The sequence below is a fragment of the Mercenaria mercenaria genome, chromosome 5 (genome assembly GCF_021730395.1).
Source record: "Mercenaria mercenaria strain notata chromosome 5, MADL_Memer_1, whole genome shotgun sequence".
Classification (NCBI taxonomy): domain Eukaryota; kingdom Metazoa; phylum Mollusca; class Bivalvia; order Venerida; family Veneridae; genus Mercenaria; species Mercenaria mercenaria.
The window spans coordinates 43,348,029-43,370,148 of record NC_069365.1 but is presented as its reverse complement, the minus strand read 5'-3'; the positions used below and the strand labels follow the sequence as shown (position 1 = coordinate 43,370,148).

Below are 22,120 nucleotides of genomic sequence, written 5' to 3'. Positions count from 1 at the left end.
TACAGAAAAGTGGTCTTGATCTTTCCCTACGACCAATAATAAAAAAGTTACAATATATGCTATTTATAGTTACAACAAAGGGAAGTAATACTAAACTAGGGACCTGAGTCTTGCGCATGACATTCTGTCTCATGATGGTGTACAACTGAGCTAACTTACATCAAAATCCATCCATGCATGAAGAAGAAATGCTCAGGACAAAGTCATTCTTCTATGTGACATTTAGCCTTTAAGTGTGACCTTGAGCTTAGACCTAGGGACATGCTTTTGCGCATGACATATCATCTATCCATGTTTATTATTTGTGTCAAATTATTTTTAAATCGGACCATGCATGTCAAAGTTATGGACCGGACACGAACATCACCCTTTCAGGACAAAGTCATTCTTGTATGTGACCTTTGGTCTCTAAGTGTGACCTTGATCTTTGAGCTAGGGACCTGGTTTTAGGCAAGACACATTGTCTATCCATGCTTATTATTTGTGTCATATTATTTCGAAATCGGACCATGCATGTCAAAGTTATGGACCGGACACGAACATCACCCTTTCAGGACAAAGTCATTCTTGCATGTGACCTTTGGTCTCTAAGTGTGACCTTGACCTTTGAGCTAGGGACCTGGTTTTATGCATGACAAATTGTCTATCTATGCTTATTATTTGTGTCAAATTATTTTGAAATCGGACCATGCATGTCAAAGTTATGGACCGGACACGAACATCAACCTTTCCCGAACACACAAACGAACAAACACACACACGGACAGGGGTAACACTATATGCCCCCCCCCCCAACCCCCCATTTTGGCGGGGGCATAAAAGGCGAATTATGACATTAAATAGAAATGTTCGTGCGTTTTCCTAAGCTGACACACTTATGTTAGACTTGCAAAATAATGAAAATTGCAAACCTACGTCTTCAAAGTAAGAAACAGATTTATTTTAATTAAGCATGTTAGTAACATAATGAGAAACATCGATTCTGCAATCATAAAAGGATTTTAATGTTTTATCCCCTATTCCGCTTAATGTATCCATTTAAGACATCATTTTTGGGGCTATTTAATCTTTAGTTTTTCGCGACAAAGCATGTTCTTCCTAATCCTATACAGATTTATTTCTCCTTTCTCACAATTAAATATTAGATACGCTGGACTGTTTCGGAACTGCAGAATTATGATGACGAATTTTATTTCGTTATTTGAAAGAGCTTAAATGATCTCTATCAATATTTTTAAATAAACTGTCTCTCAGCGACTATTCCATGTATTGATAATCATAAAGTAATTTATAAAAATTGAAATAGTGGAAAAATAAAGCTTTTTGTTAGTTTTTTTTTATAATATTATGGTGTTACTTTTAATTGTAAGTGTGATTTAGTATGTGCCCGTCTATAACTGATGAAACGCATAAGGGTGCAAATTGTAAATACACTGAAGTGTGCTGTTTCTTACTTCTTATGTCATTCCCAAAAATTGCTGTTTTCATGGGTAGATAACTCTTTTTCAATACCGGTGACCTATAATTTTTATTGCATATGTTTGTTTCGTAGATGATTGTCCTTCAATATCCAAAGTTTGAAGAAATTCTATTATTTGTAAACATTTCGCCCTTCTCATTCATATACAGGGAATTCTAGCGCCCTTTTATTCAGTAAATCTCTTGAAACAAATCTGGGCTGTTTTCACAGTAAAGCAATTAGATATATTCAAGGTGCCCTCTGGAGGCGTGTATGTATAACATATGGTTAAATTATGGAGTCTTTACCACAAAAATTATGTCTATAATATTTTTAGAAATGTTAAACAGACATAAGTCTTTCATTATCAGATACGTGGTTAGAAATACTGCCTCTCTCAAATACCTAAGTTATGAATACTGAAGGTCATCTAGAAATATCGATCAGAAGATACAACTGGCTTAGGTTTCTTGTATTTTCGAAATGGCATTTGCATAAAAATGACCGATTAATATATATTTTGGAAACAAACGAACTGCTTTTTATCCGAAATGATAACACTTGTATACTATTAAGATAATAACTAATCTCGAATATAAAGCTGTCAAGTTATATCAAGTAATATCTTGAATACGTGCTTAAAGTAATTAAAACACGATTCCTTTTTTCATGATTAAATTTAAAAGGAAAATAAAGATGAACGACCCCACAAAACAGAGAAAGTTTAACTGAATTTAATATCTATCGGTTTCGGTCAAATAATGACCTTCGTCAGGTTAAATCAAAATATAAGTACTTTATACGAGCGGCGTGTTTTTATACACTTACAAATTAATGAAAACCTCAACAAATATCTTGCGTTATAGCGTAACAGTAAGGTGCCTTGAGGAATGGACTCTTTTGAAACTGTTAATGTGAAATGGTGTTTAAGTGTGCTTCTAGATATACAACTAGATATACCTTTAACGTCTGAATAGATTATTTAAATGTGCCAAGGATCTTCATGAAATTTAGTAATGTCTTAAAATGAGAATTTAATTTTCCTAAGCTCCAAGTTTTATGATAACAATATGTTTATCTTCGATATTTTAGCTTTACTTTATTTCTTTTACAGTTGAATTTACGAGACCAGAGGAATATCAAAAATAAAAATACACGCATTTTTGATAATGTTTTGTGATGACATCTTTTGGCAATTTTAACGTTCAAAGTTGGAATGATACCGAAAATAAATTAATATATCTAAAACTTTAGTACTAGACGTTTATATCTGCAGTATACAGTTTGCAAACATCGCCATTATGTTTGGCGTCACAGTATAGACTATAGTGTCTGAGCAGACTTAAAAATTGCGGACAGAAATAATTCTTGCAAATTTATACGTTAGATATACTATCTTTGTATATTGTTTTGAGAGCCACAGACGCATAAGTTATCAATTCAGGAAGAAAAGATAAAAGAAGTTCTGAGCTAAAGTTGTCCTCTAATATGAGTAATGCTTATATGTACAATCACAGAATGATATCTGTACTTGGTTCAAAATTGTGTTCCTACACCCAATTATGAATCGTATTCAATTAAATTGTTAGCACTTGCATCACATCAATATACAAATACGACCTCACCTTACACAAGGATTCCTAGATAATATTACGGGCATTTACTACTCCTGCAAAACTGCTCAATGCACTTTAAACATGTCTGGGCGGACAGTTTGCCAGACGCTTCTTCAAGAAACAAATTATAAAATATGGCATGAAATTGCTGTTCAAAGATTTTTTGCTCATAATCAATAGCGTCTTGGATAAGCCTGTCCATATCAAACACAAAAATCGAAGCACTTCAAGCTACAGTATAAATGGAAATTTCATGTTTATATCATGTAAATTATCAAGATTCTGAGATGAATCATGGCTCTTTGGCAGGCAAATGACAGCATTTAAAGAAGAAAACATTAGCTTTAAAATAGACCTTGTTTGTTTTATTCTCAACTTCAAAGCACTTCCTTTTGTATAAAGAGGATGATTGGCGATACTGATGATAACACACTCCCATACATTTGTTACTTTAACATTTTGTCAACATTAACATGATTAGTGATCACCTATTTACGTCATACATCATAAGCGACGAAGCCCTAAAATAGCTTTTGTGTTCGTGCATTTTTAGGCTTTCTATACAAAATATTTGATCACCACCAGAAAATAACCATTTATTATCTAATGGAATGACAGAGTCATACTGCAGAATATGCACATAAAGTACAAACTATTAATCATAAAAACTGACTTTTAAGATTGCATAACACTATAGTATGATATATATTATTACCTTCATGTCTCTTTATTCCAAAACAATACCCTAACGCTTGATAACAGTAACTAATAACTGTGTTGCTTTACACAAAAAAAAATGAAACGCGTTAAATGGCTTTTAACATCACAATAGAACAATTAAGGCATCAGTTATGCGTGGGCAACTACAGTGCTTAATAACAATGTTACAGAATAGCAACAAATTGTTAGAATCTTTTAGATTTCATTTTATTTTTGCTATTAAATGTAATACGATTCGGGTGTTCATGATATCTGCAGTAGCTCTGTTAAAATGGAATAATTTATTACAGAATATTACTGGGCGTTTAACACTTATTACTTATTTTGAATATTGTCGCAGAAGTGACTCTCAACAAAAAATCATATGCCATCTATATAATTAAAGCCATTCACCATATTCCAACTGGAAAATAGGAAATGTTCGAAATGAATTTGAACTCTAACGATTTTTACATTTTTTCAATGCTGTAAAATTACGTTTCAAAAACTGTGTACACTTGTAAGTACGTGTATTCCAAACGTCTTTTTTGTCCTTTAGAATAAATTTTAATGAATATCCCAAGAAATCGTTAGAAATCTTTTATAAAATATAATTAATTTACAGTGATGAATAACGGCAAGATTTTAAGACATGGAATTCAAAGTTTTGCTTGTGGTTTTAAGTTCCATTGTTTTCAAACCAATTACATGTTTATACACCTAGAATAACACTTAGCCTTTGAAAATGTTTTCGTTTGAAGCAAACATTATTCTTTGTGGCAATATTATAAAAAAAACAACACATGTAGGCCTACATGTTAGACAGGTATACACATTTAATGGATTTATCACTATTTTATCACTAGCATAAAGCAAATACAAATGTGATCTGTATTGTGTTAGAGAATCTTTCGCTTTGATATAATCTATTTCATTTCACAGTATCTTTACAATTAAAAAGCACCTTATAAGGACATACTTTACTAATTGAATACATAACTCCTATATAGTTCACGGAGGCAAACATATTTTTTCGGTAGCTTGTTATGGTTTGCTTTGCATGAATATCTGTAAAACAAAATAAAAACTACTAAGATACCAATCCTTTCAACAACTAAATAGAAGATAAAAAACCCACCCTTCTTAAACAAATGCAAGTCCTCATTTGTATCTAAAATAACGTGAAATCAAGTGGAAAATCGTACAGTCGTTCCTATTGAATTTTTATCAATTAGTTTAAGCCGTAATCTTATGGGTTTTTCTTATTGAAATTCTGGCGTCCACTTTTGAAAGAATATTTGAGCCGTGCCATGGGAAAACCAACATAGTGGGTATGCGACAAGCATGGATCCAGACCAGCCTGCGCATCCGCGCAGTCTGGTCAGGATCCATGTTGTTCGCTAATAGTTTCTCCAATTCCAATAGGCTTTAAAAGCGAACAGCATGGATCCTGACCAGACTGCGCGGATGCGCAGGCTGGTCTGGATCCATGCTGGTCGCAAAGCCACTATGTTGGTTTTCTCATGGCACGGCTAATTTCGAACGACGCGACTATGTTCATGTTTTAATGGCGTCAAATTGCGCGTGCGATCTTGCGGAAATAACCCTCCTTTCAATATTACACCAATGTTGTTTATACGAAAATAATCGTTCTTGTTTTCTTTCCACACAAAATTTGTAGTGAATGTAAATATATAAAATTGCCTGATTAATATCTGCAACTTTCGCGTAGTTTTTAATGTTGAAATTTACGAAAGTTGGGAGAAACTGTTTACTTTGAACGAAGCGCAACGCATGTATATTAAATTGTTATCGAAATGTCTTTTACAAACCCAAATTAACTCTTTTCGATTTCTAAACAAATAGTTTTTTTTTTTACTTGAATGTGATCTTACTTCATTACGAGGATGGCAAATATTTTGGCATAAAAAACCATTTGAACAATAACAAAGATGTACTTAGATAAATTGGAATAAGTCCAAATATGGTTCATACCCATCTGAACACATTTAGTCTTTGAAAGTCGCTTTTTACAAAATAAGTGGTTTACCTTCCTTGATCATTAGGAAGTTTTAAGAAATGTAGGGATATTGATCTTTTCAACATTTAAATACAACGGACCAGCCCATATTACATTGTGATTCAAATATAGTTAAAATATTCTTAAACCAAGGAAAAACAGATAGTTGTGTCGATTTGATTTTGATCTACACCGCCGGTAAGTTTAGCTTTAACTATAGTTAAATATTCTTTTTGTAATTGTGATGTCCAACGACGCCATGTTACTAATATATCTATGAATAGCGTCAGATGGCGCTAGCAATCTAGTGGAAAAGGTCACTCTTGATATTACTGCACCAATGCTGTTTGTTTGGAAAAAAACATTAAGTAAATGTAGATCTATATATTTATTTATTTATTTATTTAACAAGCCCCTACGTATTTCTAGGAGAGGTGGACAAGAAAAACAACAATATAACAATAGTTGTTTTTCAGCAAATCAATTTATTCATCGTCTCGCTAAAAAGACAGTTTCCTGTCATCTTGTCTGGATTTCGAATAAGCATATATTAATCAAGAGTCCTTTGATAAAATACTCGGTGGTAACATCTATATTGAAAGAGAAACACGTCCATTCCATTTACCATTTTTATCCGATTTTTACGAAATGGAATCTACGAGAATTGGCTGGTACAACAGTGATTTATTTTCCATTTGGGACCAAAAGTGTGACAGTGCCATCTTTGTATGGAACTTAGAAATGCTACGGCAGCACTCGTCTATTAATGGCATTTGTACAGGGCTGTAACACTCAATATTTGACCAGAGAATTATTATAGTTTCTGTGAATATGTCCATTTATAACATTCTCGTATTTTTTTTTTCAAAAAAAGGACCAAATGAATAGCAGAGTAAATAATTAAATGGAATAGCGCATCACTGGTAATGACATTTACAATGCAAAAGCAATCTGCGCCTGTCTGTTTTTGGAATTGCCAAAATACTCGTGCATGTTTGTAATCAGACACTTCTACTAAAGATATCAGTTTTTACTTTATACAACTGGTTTAGATGTGAAAGATGAGGATATTCACACGTTTTAATCATTTACTAAAAGCATATTTTCGTTAAATAATTGTGAACGCTTGAGAACTTTTGTTGTGAAAGCCATTCAGATAGGACACGTCATTAGCTTTTTAATTCTGTAAATCTCCCTGAAACTGGAAATAATTCAAACACAGAGAACTGATGTCGAACTGCATTAGCAGAAGTGCCCGAGATAAGATCTAAATATTTGAAACATGGGGTTATCACACTGAAGTCTGAGTTTAACATTTTCATTATCCGATCTATAATTTAAATGATGTGGTTAACTTTTGTCAGAGGACATCGAATATACAGATATTTGCCGACTGTATGTTTTTTTGTCTATATATCGTCATTAATTAAACGTATACCCAAACGGTGTTATCAGTTTAGCAAAAATAAAACCCATGGGAAAGATTTGACCATTTATATGCAGATAGATTTGTTTTTACATCACATACAATGTTTATTCCGAAAAAGTAGGCCTTATAAGACTTCTTATAAAAATGAGATAAGGGGTAGGAGAAAATAGTGTAACATCGTTTCATTTAAATCCTCTTCTTAAAAAAGAACAGTAACACGTGACTGGAAATACGGCCAATGGTCAGTCAATGGACGGAATATCCTTAAGATAATTGATACTAAATCCCTTGGACTGATATTCCGAAGACATTTAACTATAATTAACTCGTTGACTTTTGCAACTAGACGCCTAACACTTCTAAGAATTAAACAACAGGGATGACACAACGATTTCTACGTGCTAGCTTGACATTTGTGTGTTCAAATGACTGTCTTGTTTTAAATAAAATTGCTCGAAATAAATGAGCAAAAGTAAAAGTAATAAAAACGTTTACTACGAGATATTTGGATTAAAAATTGTCAGAGTAAAGTCCGCAAGTGTCGCAATAACGGAGAAGTTTAGGTAATTATGAATACAAGTTATGAATCTATAACGTACAGCAGATTTACCACAAATTTATAATTTCACAAATATTAACCTACAAGAAATAAATGTCTGTTGATATCAGTTCCTTTGAGAACTAACATATGACTGATATTGATTTGATTGACTGATAACGTACATTGTTAATCGGTCTGCCATTTCTAAGTGATCAAACTAAAGGACACATAACCGTTTATTCAATATTGGTGAAGTATAAATGACAAATGATTTATCTTTATTATCCTGGCTACTTTCAAGATAACGATATTTGTTGTTGCTTGAAGCTAGTTTTTTTTCCCATAGATACCGCCTACGTCTACATTTAGTACTATGGGCTCTTAATATTGAACATGTTAGCACCAAATACAGATTGGTTTCCTTTTCATATTGCTTTGTTTTGGTTTTAACGCCGTTTTCAGCAATTTTTCAGTTCAGTAACGACAGGCAGTTAGCCTAACCACTGTTCCTGGATTCTGTACCAGTACACATGAGTTCTCCGCAAGTTACTTTCAACTTCTCCACATGAACCAACTGTGAAGGACGAATGATGTAAGACACAATGTATTTTATTAAGTCGTCATCGAGAAAATATGCCTCGCCCGGAGATCGACTCACGACCCCACGATCCGTAGATCTGCGCTCTCTCTGATGAGCTAAGCGGGCGGGCATTTCATACTGCAGAACCGTGCATATTTTTGGTCGATAATAGTCACTAAAAGTATTCACTAAAATAGTATAGTCTTAGTTCTGGCATTTTGCTTATTATCTTGTTCGTTCTTGTCATGATTTTTCTCTCATGATTTAATACTAGCACAGATTGTCGTTGCACCAGTCTGCGACTTTTGTAAACATCAATGTGTTTTCCAGGGGTATTACTTAAACCATTTTTGAAACACTTTAATCTTTTATCAAAATCTCCTAAGGAGGCATTACTAAATAGTGCAAGAAGATTAAATTCCAAATCCAATAATGTTGCAATACAAAGCAAAAATCAATTTAGTTTGCTCCTTGATGCTTTAGTTTAAAGTAATTCAATTCATTTGGGAAAGATTTGGTTTTTGTTTCTATAATTCCTAGATGAAGCTTAAGCGAGAGTAATAATTCTCTCTGTAAAATCATGTAAATCTTATTTTGCTTAATGAAATATTTGCTTCTAGGTTAATATTGTGGTTTGAAGACGCTTGAATAATTTGTTATAAATCAGAATAGTTTAGGTATGAATCATTTTGTGACCTTGACTTTGACCTGAGAGACCAGAGTTATAATGGCGACACACCTTCTCAATATGGTTAACATTTGTGCCAAGGAATTTTAAAATCCCTTGATAAATGGCAGAGTTATGGACCAGACAAGAAACAGACCATGTTAACCTTTGACTTCTAAGTGTGACCTTGACCTTGGAACTTGGGGTCTGGTTCTTGCGCATGACATGTCATTTCATTACAGGGAACATTTATGCCAAGTAATTCTAAAATCCCTTCTAAATAGCAGAGTTATGGACCGGACAAGAAACAGACCATGTTAACCTTTAACCTCTCAGTGTGACCTTGACCTAAGAGCTATGGTCTGAATCTTGCGCAGGACATGTTGTCTTATTATGGGGAACATTTATACCAAGTAATTTCAAAATCCCTTGATGAATGGCAGAATTATGAACCTGACACGAAACATAGCCTGTTAACCTTTGACCTCTAATTTGACATTGACTTGGGGCTAGAGGTCCGAGTCTTGCGTCGTCTCATTATGGTGAACAGTTATGCCAAGTTATTTCAAAATCCCTTTATGGATAGCAGAGTTACAGCCAGGACAAGAATTTACAAGGACCCACACACACACACACACACACACACACACACACGGACAAGCAGTGCTATTTAATTATGCTCACCTTCGGGGGCATAATCATCGTTATATATAAAATACATGTCTAGTTTCAGATAAATGCCTTTCACAAATAGCGTACTAAAACGTAATAATACTATGTTACATCTCAGACAAAAAAAAAATAAACCGGATAGACTATGGTGATAAAATGTATATCATATTCATACGACTGTGTACTTTCGGAGTTTCAGTTTGTCGTAAACAATAAAAGCTATACATCCTTTGAAAACGCAGAAAGAAACCAAACAAAATAATAATAGCAGGTTCGGGTTGATTTTCGTTCATGTAGGGTACTGAAAGATGCAACTCCCTCAAGCCCAAAAATACCGGCTTAAGAGCAATTTTATTTTACAAACATTGAATGGACTCAATGATCACGATCCCACAGGACCAGAAAATATGCGAAATTATTTTGACTGTTACGTAAATATGGGATAAAACTGACTTGAAAGATCTATCACATTTTTTCATAGGACTGCTGCCATCATGTTCTGTGTATTAATTATTACACTGAACATTGCTCACATCTTATACATTACCGTCAGTGCTGCTTCAGTGACGTTACAGTCTTCAGCAGTTATAAAATTCTGCTTCTTAAGTGATAAAATGAAACTAGTAACGAATTAGGTCGATGATAAGAAAACGTATTTTAATAGTAGGTAAATTCGGTTATAAAACACCTTAAATGATTGTATATAAAAATATATTAAAAGCAAAACCAACCGTTTAAAAATAATATTACATCGTCGTAGGGCATCACTTCTTATATGCAGATTTCGTTGTCATGGTTTATGGTTCTGTACCTGAAATTAGAATAGAATGGCAATTTTATAATTATACACAGTCTCGTGGCGTCACTGCTTTCTTTGTCTAATTTTGAGTAAGGTTTAAGCAATGTTTCATGAAATCGTATAAAGTTATCGCAGGATCCCACTGTGTATGACTAAGACTGACCAACGGACGGAGAAACAGGGACAAATCAGAAAAACCTCCTGAAAAGACAACAGCAGGGATTAAATCATAATGTGGTTTTACTCAAAAGATACCATCTACTTGGTATCAACATCATGCAAACACTCGTTTAGTGCAATGTAAGGTAAATTGCTGCAAGTTTAGCGATTTATATTTTCGTGAGGAATTTAATAGTAAACGGATTTACATTTTAGCTGCAGTAATTTACATGCTGCAATATTCGTACTTACTTGCAACAGAACAAGATTTACTTTCCGAACTTCGAATTTCAAACCAGACAATATTCATACGAGGGGTATGTACATGTAAATGATTATTTTAGCACATTTACTGTAAAGTGCACCACGCAAACGTTGATTAATACACGTTTAAACACAAACAAAAATCTCAATGAAAGTAAATCATTTTTTTGCGTAGAAAGTTAGTTCCAACCAAAGTAGTGTACAAAAACAAATTCGTCGGCTTCCAATACATCATCGATATTAAGATTTATAACAAAAGTACCCAATCTGACTAAAGTACTTGATCTTCTAAACGAAGATCTGAGAACGGCCTATTCACATTCGTCTTCTGTATATTTTGGATTTCCATTATTGCTATTTTTATGTTATCCAATCAGACGACTTATTCGATTGTCAAAGGATAAGAAAAATATGCGGTTATTCCAGGACTCGAACCCGGGACCCCTCGCTTACAAAGCAAGTGGCCTACCGACTGAGCTAACCGGCTATCTGATACATTACGACATAAGAATTGTAAATATCAAAAGTCAATGCTACATGTAGATTTGCAAGATGTTGTAAGCTAGGCTCTGATTGGCTAGAGAAAGAGCCGTCAGAACGAGGCAATGAATAGGTCGTTTTCAGATCCTATGCGTAGCGTAATAGGATATGTACTTTAGTCAGATTGCAAAAGTACCCTACTTTAAAACAACATGCCGTATTTGTCACGTCCGTACTCTTGCAAAATTGTTCAGTGTATGCTTAATCTGTCTCAACAACAATTTTGCATAGTGCATTCGCAACTAACCAAGTAAAGTACTGCACGATTTTTTTTCTTCTCACGATCGATATTATCTCTGATTAGGTTGTTCATATAGAGCATAAAAAGCGAAGCACTTCAAGCTACAGTATAAATGGAAATGTCATGTTAATACCATGTAAATTATTAAGATTCTAAGATGAATCATGGTGCCATGGCAGGCAAGTGGCAGCTTCTAAAGAGAAAAATCATTAACTTTAAAATAGGAGATATTTGCTCAACTTCAAAGTCCTTCCTTTAGGGAGATGATATTGATAACAACACTCCAAACATATTTGTTACATTAATATTTTCACCAATGATGTGATTTTCGAGTGCCTATTCATACATTCAATCAAAGATAGAAATAGCCATTCTTTTGTTTGATCCACCAGTGTTTTCTTGTTATCCCGATTAAGCTGAATCATTATTTTAATGGTCTTCAGGAGTAGTAGGGTAAGGTTGTTTTATTAATTTGAAAGTATCTGTTAATGGAAATGTTACGTCTTCAAGAGTAGTAGTAGGGTAAGGTTTTTTTTTGTTATTAATTTGAAGTTATCTGTTAATGGAAATGTTACGTCTTCAAGAGTAGTAGTAGGGTTAGGGTTTTTGTTAATTTGAAAGTATCTGTTAATGGAAATGTTTCGTCTTCAAGAGTAGTAGTAGGGTAAGTTTTTTTGTTAATTTGAAAGTATCTGTTAATGGAAATGTTACGTCTTCAAGAGTAGTAGTAGGGTAAGGTTTTTTGTTAATTCGAAAGTATCTGTTAATGGAAATGTTACGTCTTCAAGAGTAGTAGTAGGGTAAGTTTTTTTGTTAATTCGAAAGTATCTGTTAATGGAAATGTTACGTCTTCAAGAGTAGTAGTAGGGTAAGGTTTGTTTTGTTAATTCGAAAGTATCTGTTAATGGAAATGTTACGTCTTCAAGAGTAGTAGTAGGGTAAGGTTTTTTGTTAATTCGAAAGTATCTGTTAATGAAATGTTACGTCTTCAAGAGTAGTGAAAGTATCTGTTAATGGAAATGTTACGTCTTCAAGAGTAGTAGTAGGGTAAGGTTTTTTGTTAATTCGAAAGTATCTGTTAATGGAAATGTTACGTCTTCAAGAGTAGTAGTAGGGTAAGGTTTTTTGTTAATTCGAAAGTATCTGTTAATGGAAATGTTACGTCTTCAAGAGTAGTAGTAGGGTAAGGTTTTTTGTTAATTCGAAAGTATCTGTTAATGGAAATGTTACGTCTTCAAGAGTAGTGAAAGTATCTGTTAATGGAAATGTTACGTCTTCAAGAGTAGTAGTAGGGTAAGGTTTTTTGTTAATTCGAAAGTATCTGTTAATGGAAATGTTACGTCTTCAAGAGTAGTGAAAGTATCTGTTAATGGAAATGTTACGTCTTCAAGAGTAGTAGTAGGGTAAGGTTTTTTGTTAATTCGAAAGTATCTGTTAATGGAAATGTTACGTCTTCAAGAGTAGTAGTAGGGTAATTATTTTTGTGTTAATTTGAAAGTATCTGTTAATGGAAATGTTACTTTAACCCTTTCTATACTGAACATGTCTTTCAATTTGGACAGTACCATTAACTGTTAAAAGGAGTGTTACCAAAAGGTACTGACTGGATGGCAAAGAGTGCAGATCTTGATCAGACTGCATGGATGTGCAGGCTGATCACGATTTGCACTGGTCGCAAAGGCTGAGTCAATCGTTTCCAGCATGAAAAGGGTTAACGCTGTCTAAGATATCCTAAACGTTTCACCACGAACCTCAACAAATAAAGCCGATGTCGTTAAGACGATGAATTTTAAAATTAATTCCGATATTTTGAAATTATAAAAAACAACATTTTTTTCGACCGTTGGAGGTTTTTAGAATGATGTATAAATGATATTGCCATTTATGAAAAGCAAAATGAAGGAAACCCCTTGCTACGGAATAGGCGTAAAAAGTAAGACATGTGATGATTGTTTGGTTTAACGTCGCACTGACATAATTATAGGTCATATGGCGACTTTCCAGCTTTGCCGGAGGAGGAAGACCCTAGGTAGAACCACCATTCTTCCGTAAGCAAGCTGGGTGTCTTCCTCACATAAACAATTCTACGCCAAGAGTGAGGTTCGAACCCGAACCGGTGAGAAACAAGTAGTTCAAAGTCAGTGACCTTAAGCACCAAGCCACAGAGCCCCTTGTGTTGATTGTCTTATGGTAAGATAAAAAGCAACAAAAATCACATTAAAGCGTAAGAGTCTCAGTATACGAGTTAAATAAATAAGTACCAGTAACACTGTCATTAGACTATGACTCCTGTAGACTAGGGTAGCTAATGGCTGTTCCGTTACACAAAAATAAAATGTGTCAAATTGCTTTTTACACCTGTCCATCAATAAATAATTTACAATCGAAGTGTAAGTTAATATTTCTCATTTACTCAAGGGATCCTTTTGTTTCCAGGAAAATATGGGCAATTGCAATGCTTAGACATATGTTTGCAAAGAATTTCGTAATCTTTGATTTTTATATCGCATTGTATAGGAGGTCTACGTGATTAATAAAATACCAGTCATCAAGATTTCTACATGTGGCATCAAAAGAAAAAGCCTCAAATAAAAATGATATGCAAATTAATTATAACTTTGAGGGTAAATTTGTTGTTTGTTAACATAAGTTAGGCCGCTACAATACTTAATTGTGCTCAAAATTCATGGTCACGATACACATACATCATCTTAGAGGACTATTAACAAATTAAGAGGAAGAGCGCATATTTTCTCTTTCTCTAGTTATTTTGGAATCGCATGTTTGGTTCTCCTTACAAAACCGATCTATTTGTCTTCTTCATTGATATAATAGCCCTGGAATTTAAAAGCAGACATGGATATTAGCAAAGTTTTCTAAAATCATATAAACATCAGTTTTTACTTAAAGACTAAAATTCTGACAGTCGAAAATAAAGGTAAAGGTATGTTAAGTACACGTATCAAGTCTTCAGTAAATTGCATTAAGCAATTTCCATTTAGGTTCTAATGTACAAATTTTCTGTGAGAAACCAAACCCTTGTAGTAACCCATTGCAAAATACTGAAATTATCAATATTTGCCAAACAAATACCTTGCCTGTGAATATATCCATTCATAACATACTTCCGATCTCTGAAAAAAGCACCAAGGCAAACCTAAGAGTACATCCTCAGAATGAACATATTGTTGTGTGGCATTGTTAATGGTTCTCACAATACGAATTCAATTTGCTTCCTACAGTAGTCTGAATGACAAGATTCACATTTATCGTGGTAGGAAGGCGAGCCAATCATAGACAAGTCTTTGCAGACGATATTTACTATTGTTAAGGGGACTGATCATGGCATTCACATGTTGATATTATCAAACAAAATAGCAATTAGAAATACATGTACATCATTTATACCCTGCTGCTTTGTTAGGTGTAGAATCATACAGATACAATTTAGGCAATATGGCTTTTCCAGCTTTTGGTGGTGGAGGAAGACCTAAGGTGTTCCTCAGGCATTAGTTCAGTCACTATTGGGCACCAGGGTAGAACCCCGACCCTCCGTAGGCCATCTGGAATGCTTCCTCAGATGTAGAGATCTACACCCCAACATAAATTTTAAACCCAAAGCTTTAAGGCGCAAGTGATTTAACTATTCGGCCATGAAGGTCCAAAGAAATTGTTGTTGCAAGGGACAATTTATCTAGTGCATGCAATTTTGTAGCTGTTTCATTTTTGTTAAACAACCGATAATAATAGCTATGTTCTTAATTAGAACAGCAAAATCCATTTACATAGGTGAAAACGTACGACTTAAGTGTTTCTAGAAATAACCTGGTCTTAATTACATATAAATCACCCAATGGTTAATGTCAAAAGCTAAGAAGCGAGGTCGATATTTCCTTTTTTACATGTAATTTATAACAGAACGTAAAATTTTATCCTGAATAAAGCATGTTTTCGTCTATGGATATGAGATAGGCCTGTACCATTGCAATAATGTAACACTTCCTGTTGGCCAAGTTTATGATGTATATCTAATAATATATCAAGTTTACGATATATATCTAATAATACACTGTGTATATTTGTAATATCAAAATAAACTGACGACCCTTATAGGGTATTCTACGTTCAATGTGTCTGCGAATATTGACATGTTCATCAAATCCACTCCATCCAATTATATAGGAAACATTTAATTAATCAATAGTAATTGATTTTCGCTGTCAACCTTTGGCAAAATTAAGGGTTCAATGGTTGACAGATGACTTTAAATCGTGCATTTATCAAATGGAAACGGTAAACATCTACGGGCTTTATTTTCTTTGAATTTGTGAACTTGTGAAGAGGCTTGAAGTATTGCAAGCTTAATAATTAAGGTTTTTGCACTTGGAATCGGACATTTTAATGTATGAAAACAAATACACCAACCAAAAGCTGCTAAGTGCACTGATAACCTAGTTTATACTGAAAATATGCATTAAGATGTTGTACAAGGAGTGACCATACCTATATAATTTTGTTTTGTCACAAGTTCTAGAGCTTAGCTCATTACATTACTGATAGTTATATGTTGCATTTTATATCATCAGTCTGGAATAAGAGTCAGTGTAATTTTGTCCAGCCGCTCATGGCGATAATATCGCTCTACCAGTTTCCAAAGAGTGTTGTCCCTAGGTCTAAATGGCTCTTTGTTGGTATCATAACTGCTTTGGTTTGTGTGTTCATAATGTTGAAGAAATAATGAATAATCACAACATAAGCTAATACTTCCCTTTTCTCCAACGTATTCATTTGTTTTCAGTAATTGCGTGGGTCATTCTAATACAACACAATAATGTTTGCAAATGACTTAAGAATATTACACAGACTAATACGACACTGGTGATCATTATTTCTACAACATCTCGGATAAAGATTGAAAACTTTAGATTTTTCTTTCTTCATTTTTCTATAAATGGATAGCAGACATTATTCATGATAAATAGCTGGTTGTACAGTACTTATCTAGCAGGTATAAACGGTATAACCTTAATCAAAGTACTGAAAGTACAGAAAGGCTGGCTATCACAAAACACTGAATGGAAAAACTGTGCGGGAAAGATGCTTGCAAAATCTTAGGTATTATGGGTTTTCCATATTAAACTAAGGCGAGCATAGGGTATTGTTGTGATCTTGATTAACTTGTGCATCCAAGTTAAAGTTCAATCGAGAAACCTAGTTTATCGGACGTAAACATGGGTCCAAGAGAGTAAACTATAGTTTAAGCCCGGTATACTGTGTGTTCGCTCGAAAATTTATGTTAGTATTCGATAATCATAGTTTTTCGACAAAGAATGTAATTTGATTGCCGAGAACCATTGTATACGGACGTGAACCTATGTTTACGACCATGAACTTGGGTTTACGAGCGTGAACCATAGTTTATGAACGTGAACGTAGGTTTAAGTTCGAAAAACTCGGTTTCTCGAACAAAACTATGATTTTTGGTCATTATCCTATGTTCACCAGCGTTAACCTATGTTTACGGTTGTAAACCCATGTTCACGGTCGTAAACCTAAGTTCTCGATCGTTAACATATGTTCACGTTCGTAAGCTATGGTTTACACCCGAGAACCCTGGTTTACTCCCATAAACATAGGTTCACGCTCGTGAACTTAAAATAACGGCCGAAATTCAAAGTTCAATTGAAAAACCTAGCTGAAACCTGGGTTCACGAGCGTGTTTCCGCCCGAAAATATGAGTAAGTATTAGAAAAACCTGGTCGAAAACACTTGTTTATCTGTAATTGTTAATTCTACTTTTTTACCGTAAACCTGGGTTAACGTTATTATTGGACAATTGGCGTGCCATAACCGTTTATATATGTATCTTACGAAGCGATAATCAACATTGAGGGACATAATATCAGATAAAATATAAAGGTAACAAACACAACATTTATATTTCGATATGCAATCCCCCACCCAACACACACGTTATTGTGTGAATGTATGAACATTGATCAAATGGGGCGATTTTCTTGTCGGTATGAGGGAAATTTTGGGCTCGAACCCTACTATAAACCGGACTGTTAATGATTATTGTCTAGTCATGTTGCTTCCTTAATACGATGGTTAGGAAAATTGACGTACCCGTAATAATGTTGTTTTTTTTAAGAGTATTCAATTCCTACCATGAGATTACTTTAACTATTTTTCAGGAGGCCGTAGGTTCAAACCCTACTAGGACCAAACTTTGTTCATTATTTTTCTTTTTTTCGAGTAAGATGAACTGTTGTTTTTCTAAAACATATTATCATTGATCAGTCGTACAAAAGCGGAAATGTTTAGCCATTTCTTGATTAGCCATTTCTTAGTCATTTCTTGCTGTTTCAAATGAATTTGACCTGAAGGGTGAATGTTTAGACATCTTCGAAAATTACTTCATTACATTTGTAAAAGTTCTTGATTTTGCATTTATTTTTTACAAAGTTTTGAATAAATGTATATAGGTAGGTTTTACCCTATGGTTCCTTATGCATAGAGCAAGGTCATAATTTTCAAAAGTTGGAGCTTAATTTCTTTCCGATTAAATTCTTTTTACTCGAGGCTCCCCAGAAAAATTGTTATCGCCAATTTTATTTTGTGTTTTATAATTATTACGCAATATTTTGAGGTTTCATTTAGAAAAATATTTGGTAAAATGAATTCTCTGTGATCGTTTTGCACAATGGCTATCACTTTAACTTATACAAAATTAACAAATAAAAAACGAACAAACAAACAGCAACGACACGGTAGAAATCATTTAAAGATGAATCAAAGTGCGAAATATGTTAACTTCAGAACTGTATCAAGTTAGTGCAATTGTTAAAAATTACCAATACGGGTCCACTATCTTAATATAACCTGAAAAAGGTTGAAAACGTGTGTTTAAACAAAACTCGCTACATCTACACCCCCACCCTTAAAGCAAATTGGTGACAAAGCGCTTTTTACATTATATCTTTCAGTATTCGCCAGAATGTTTAAAACGAATTTAGAATAAAAATAGCCTAAAAACAGGTATAATGTGGTCATTTGTTTCTTATCACGTTACTGGGACAATCACGCAGCGATTACGTCCCTTAGTACCTACAGCAAATGATCTGAAAGAATAGTTTCTTAAAACTTAAGCCCTAAATATAAGACCTGACATAACTCATATCACTATAAGTTCATTTTAATTGATATTTCATATTTCTTTTTTTCCACGTTATGTCAGGTCGTCGAATAATGCGCAGTATAATTCATATCGACGATTGTTTCTCGGAACCAGCGTTTGTTTACTTAGCTCCTTATAGACGGAGGTCATAATCTATAACGAAGCGGTCAACGTTGAGTTAGTTCCATTCATACGGACATTTCATTCATGGAGGCGAATTAATTTACCATCATTATGTAATATTTTCTAATGTTACCTTTCAAGTATTTACCGTTAGAAAAATAAAACATTATTATAGCATGTTTGCGCAAGTAGATCTATGCCAGCCTAAAAACGAGTATTCAGCAGAGCAAACGATAGCACTTTGTGGAACTTTAAAGGGCCATATAATAACCCTTGAACAGACCATGCCCTGACAATATGCCCATGTTCACGTTTCAGTTATTTCATGTTAAGGCCAGGTCCAAGTACAAGAGGTCTGCAGAGCTTGACAATATACGCCCCGAAGTTTTTTTATCAAAGGAGCTCCAGAACCGCTACGAGATGCAAGCTATGTATGTAAACTAGTTTAAATCATGGGCTTGGAATTTATTTGACCAATCAGTTAAGCGTACAATAGGAAATAATATTACTCCACAAATATGTATTCATCGTGCTTCCAATTACCAGTCAATCTAGCACCTAATGGTGAGTGTAATATGCGCACACGGAAGTAAAATAAAAAAAATGCCTGCGTGCGTACATGCGTGCGCGCTAGTGTGTGTGTTGAGTGTATAATGTTGTGATTAATTGGGGTTGAGCCTTATGGCGGAACGGGTGGCGCTTTGTACGGCTGCGATGACGAGATACTACAGCACAAGAAACAGATAAAGGACATTTTGATAGGGGTGGGTGTGCGGGTGTGAGGGTGTTAAGGCGGAGGATAGAGGATAAATGAACTCTGCACATCGTCTCATCGCCACCTATCGAAACGCAAAGGTAAATTAGATACTTTGAATGTTGTTTGGCACAAAATATGAACAATAATTTAACCTCGGAACTCGATTTATGGCCTCATCTTTTGACCTTTTGACCGGTTTACCTACTACCAACATGACAAGTTTAAAGTCAATACACATAATGATGACAAGACAGACGGCAGACTGACAAACAAACGCAAGTAGCATCACATATTACGTCCAGTTTTTCTCCAAAACGGAAATAGAAAGAGGACTTATCCAGTAAATGTTTATCATTATACATAGTGTGCAAGCTAGAGCATTCCGTAAAATTTCCACAGATCGTAACTCCTAAGTTGGGTATGATATTAAATAATCTAAGTCCTGAAAATATGCGAAAGCTCACTCCATAATGACATATTTCTGAAAGTCTGGACTGGACGCCTTGAAACCTGTACAAGGAAGAAGGATTGTATGTGTAGGGCGCAATATATATAATAATATTCTGTAAAACTTCCAACGGCCACTATAACTCCTTTACCCGACAAAATTCACAAGTCCACTGCACAGTGAAACGTTTCTGTTTGGGCTAGATTACTTACAAAGTGTATAAGGAGTTATCTGGACACAGGTTTCGGGACGGACAAGGCATCAACTGTATGCCTCCTCCACGACAACCTGAAAGCTTTCGGGAAGCATAATAAAGCCAAAGAATATTACAGTTTCCCGGTAACGTTTTCACTAATGTCATCTGCAGAGTGCTGTATTTTTCAGTATTTGACCTGAGGATTACCTTGATGTGAATGTGTCCATTTACAATATTCTCATGGTATTTCAAAAAGCGCCAAAGGGATAACTGAGTAAATATTCAGATTGAACTCAGTGTTGTGTAGCATTGTTAATGGGTCTCACAATGCGAAATCAATTTGCTTCCTGCAAGCGTCTGAATGACCAAATACGCATTACTCGTGGTAGTCAGACGCTTTAATCACAGACATGTCTTTGCAAACGGGATTTACTACTGTTTGGGTAAACAGACGAGGACATCAAAAATTTTTATCCTAAATGCGTTATTTTGTAATGTGGTTATAAATGCATGTCCGCGCGACCTTTAAAAACATGACAATTGTTGTTGCGAGGCAAATTCGTAATGACGAACACATCAAGTTATGAAAAACACTCTGAAATAAGAATATTATGAAGCCACTAATAGTGAAATTTATGTGTCATCAAATACGTATAACTTGATTAAAACTTTAGACGTGATTAAATCATCACAAACGCTGGCATTAACAAATAAAAAGGGGAGTGGGGAGGTGGGTGAAGAGGTTATTTTTTTCTAATTTTTGGAACAGCATATTTTTTGGTATCTTTACGTGAACGTTATTTTGAATTATACCCAGATCAACTGAGTGTCGTCCTGCAATCGGTAACCTGTGCTGCTGACGACTGCTAATATTGACATGTTTATCAAATGCATTCCATCCAATTATATAGGAAACATTTAATTAATCGATAGCAATTACCCTCCGCAAAGGGTGATAGATGATTTTAAATCGTCTAACGTGCATTTATCAAATGGAAACGATAAACATCTACAGGCTAAAGTCCGGGTTTATTTCTTATCGACATTACAAAGACAAATGTGTTTACACCATATTCCTAAATTTATTGGAAACATTTTTTTTTTTTGTATTTCACAAATTGCTCTAATGCTCTGAACAAAAACACGAAAAAAGCTGCATAACACCAATTTGCTTTAGATCATTTTAATGATGGTGAATGTTTCTGGGAACGATAACAGTATGTGTCACAAGGATTACTGTAATGTGTGTGTAAACTTGATGCAATCGGCTGCATTTTTCACTAGTGTTTGAATGTGGCCTAGCTGGAAATTATTCTTTTACACTGTTCCGACAAACACGTTGTAATGGGATGATACCCATTTTATGTGCATTGACGTCTGCAGAAACCCGTTATGGATCCGCGACCGAGATCGCAGATACATGTAGACGGCAACAATATATCGCGATTGTTTCATGTTTGTAGGTGATGCCTTTCCGAGTCCGGTTCATTTTATTTAACAATTCTGTCGTTCTTAGAGACGGTTCACATGTTTTAAATATCCATTACAGGGGCATGCATTCAATGCCTATAAACAGTAATGTTTATTTCTCTTCATTACAAACATGACAATAACAAATACTTTAGCACATCGTTTCATAATTTGGAAAACAGGAACTCGTTTACAAATAATAAAGAATTTTAATACGTACGATCGAGTTGACCTACTTTGTGGGAAATTAAATAAAAACC

At 34.5% G+C, this 22,120-nt stretch overlaps 1 long non-coding RNA gene across 1 annotated transcript in view; it reads right to left on the bottom strand.

The window, feature by feature from the left end:
* The window catches only part of LOC123558943 (uncharacterized), a 57,984-nt gene that overhangs the window by 3,850 nt on the left and 32,014 nt on the right, over window positions 1–22,120 (bottom strand). The window contains exon 4 of the long non-coding RNA XR_008370972.1: window positions 10,415–10,494. This is a non-coding gene — a long non-coding RNA (uncharacterized LOC123558943). The remainder of the gene's footprint in view (window positions 1–10,414; window positions 10,495–22,120) is intronic.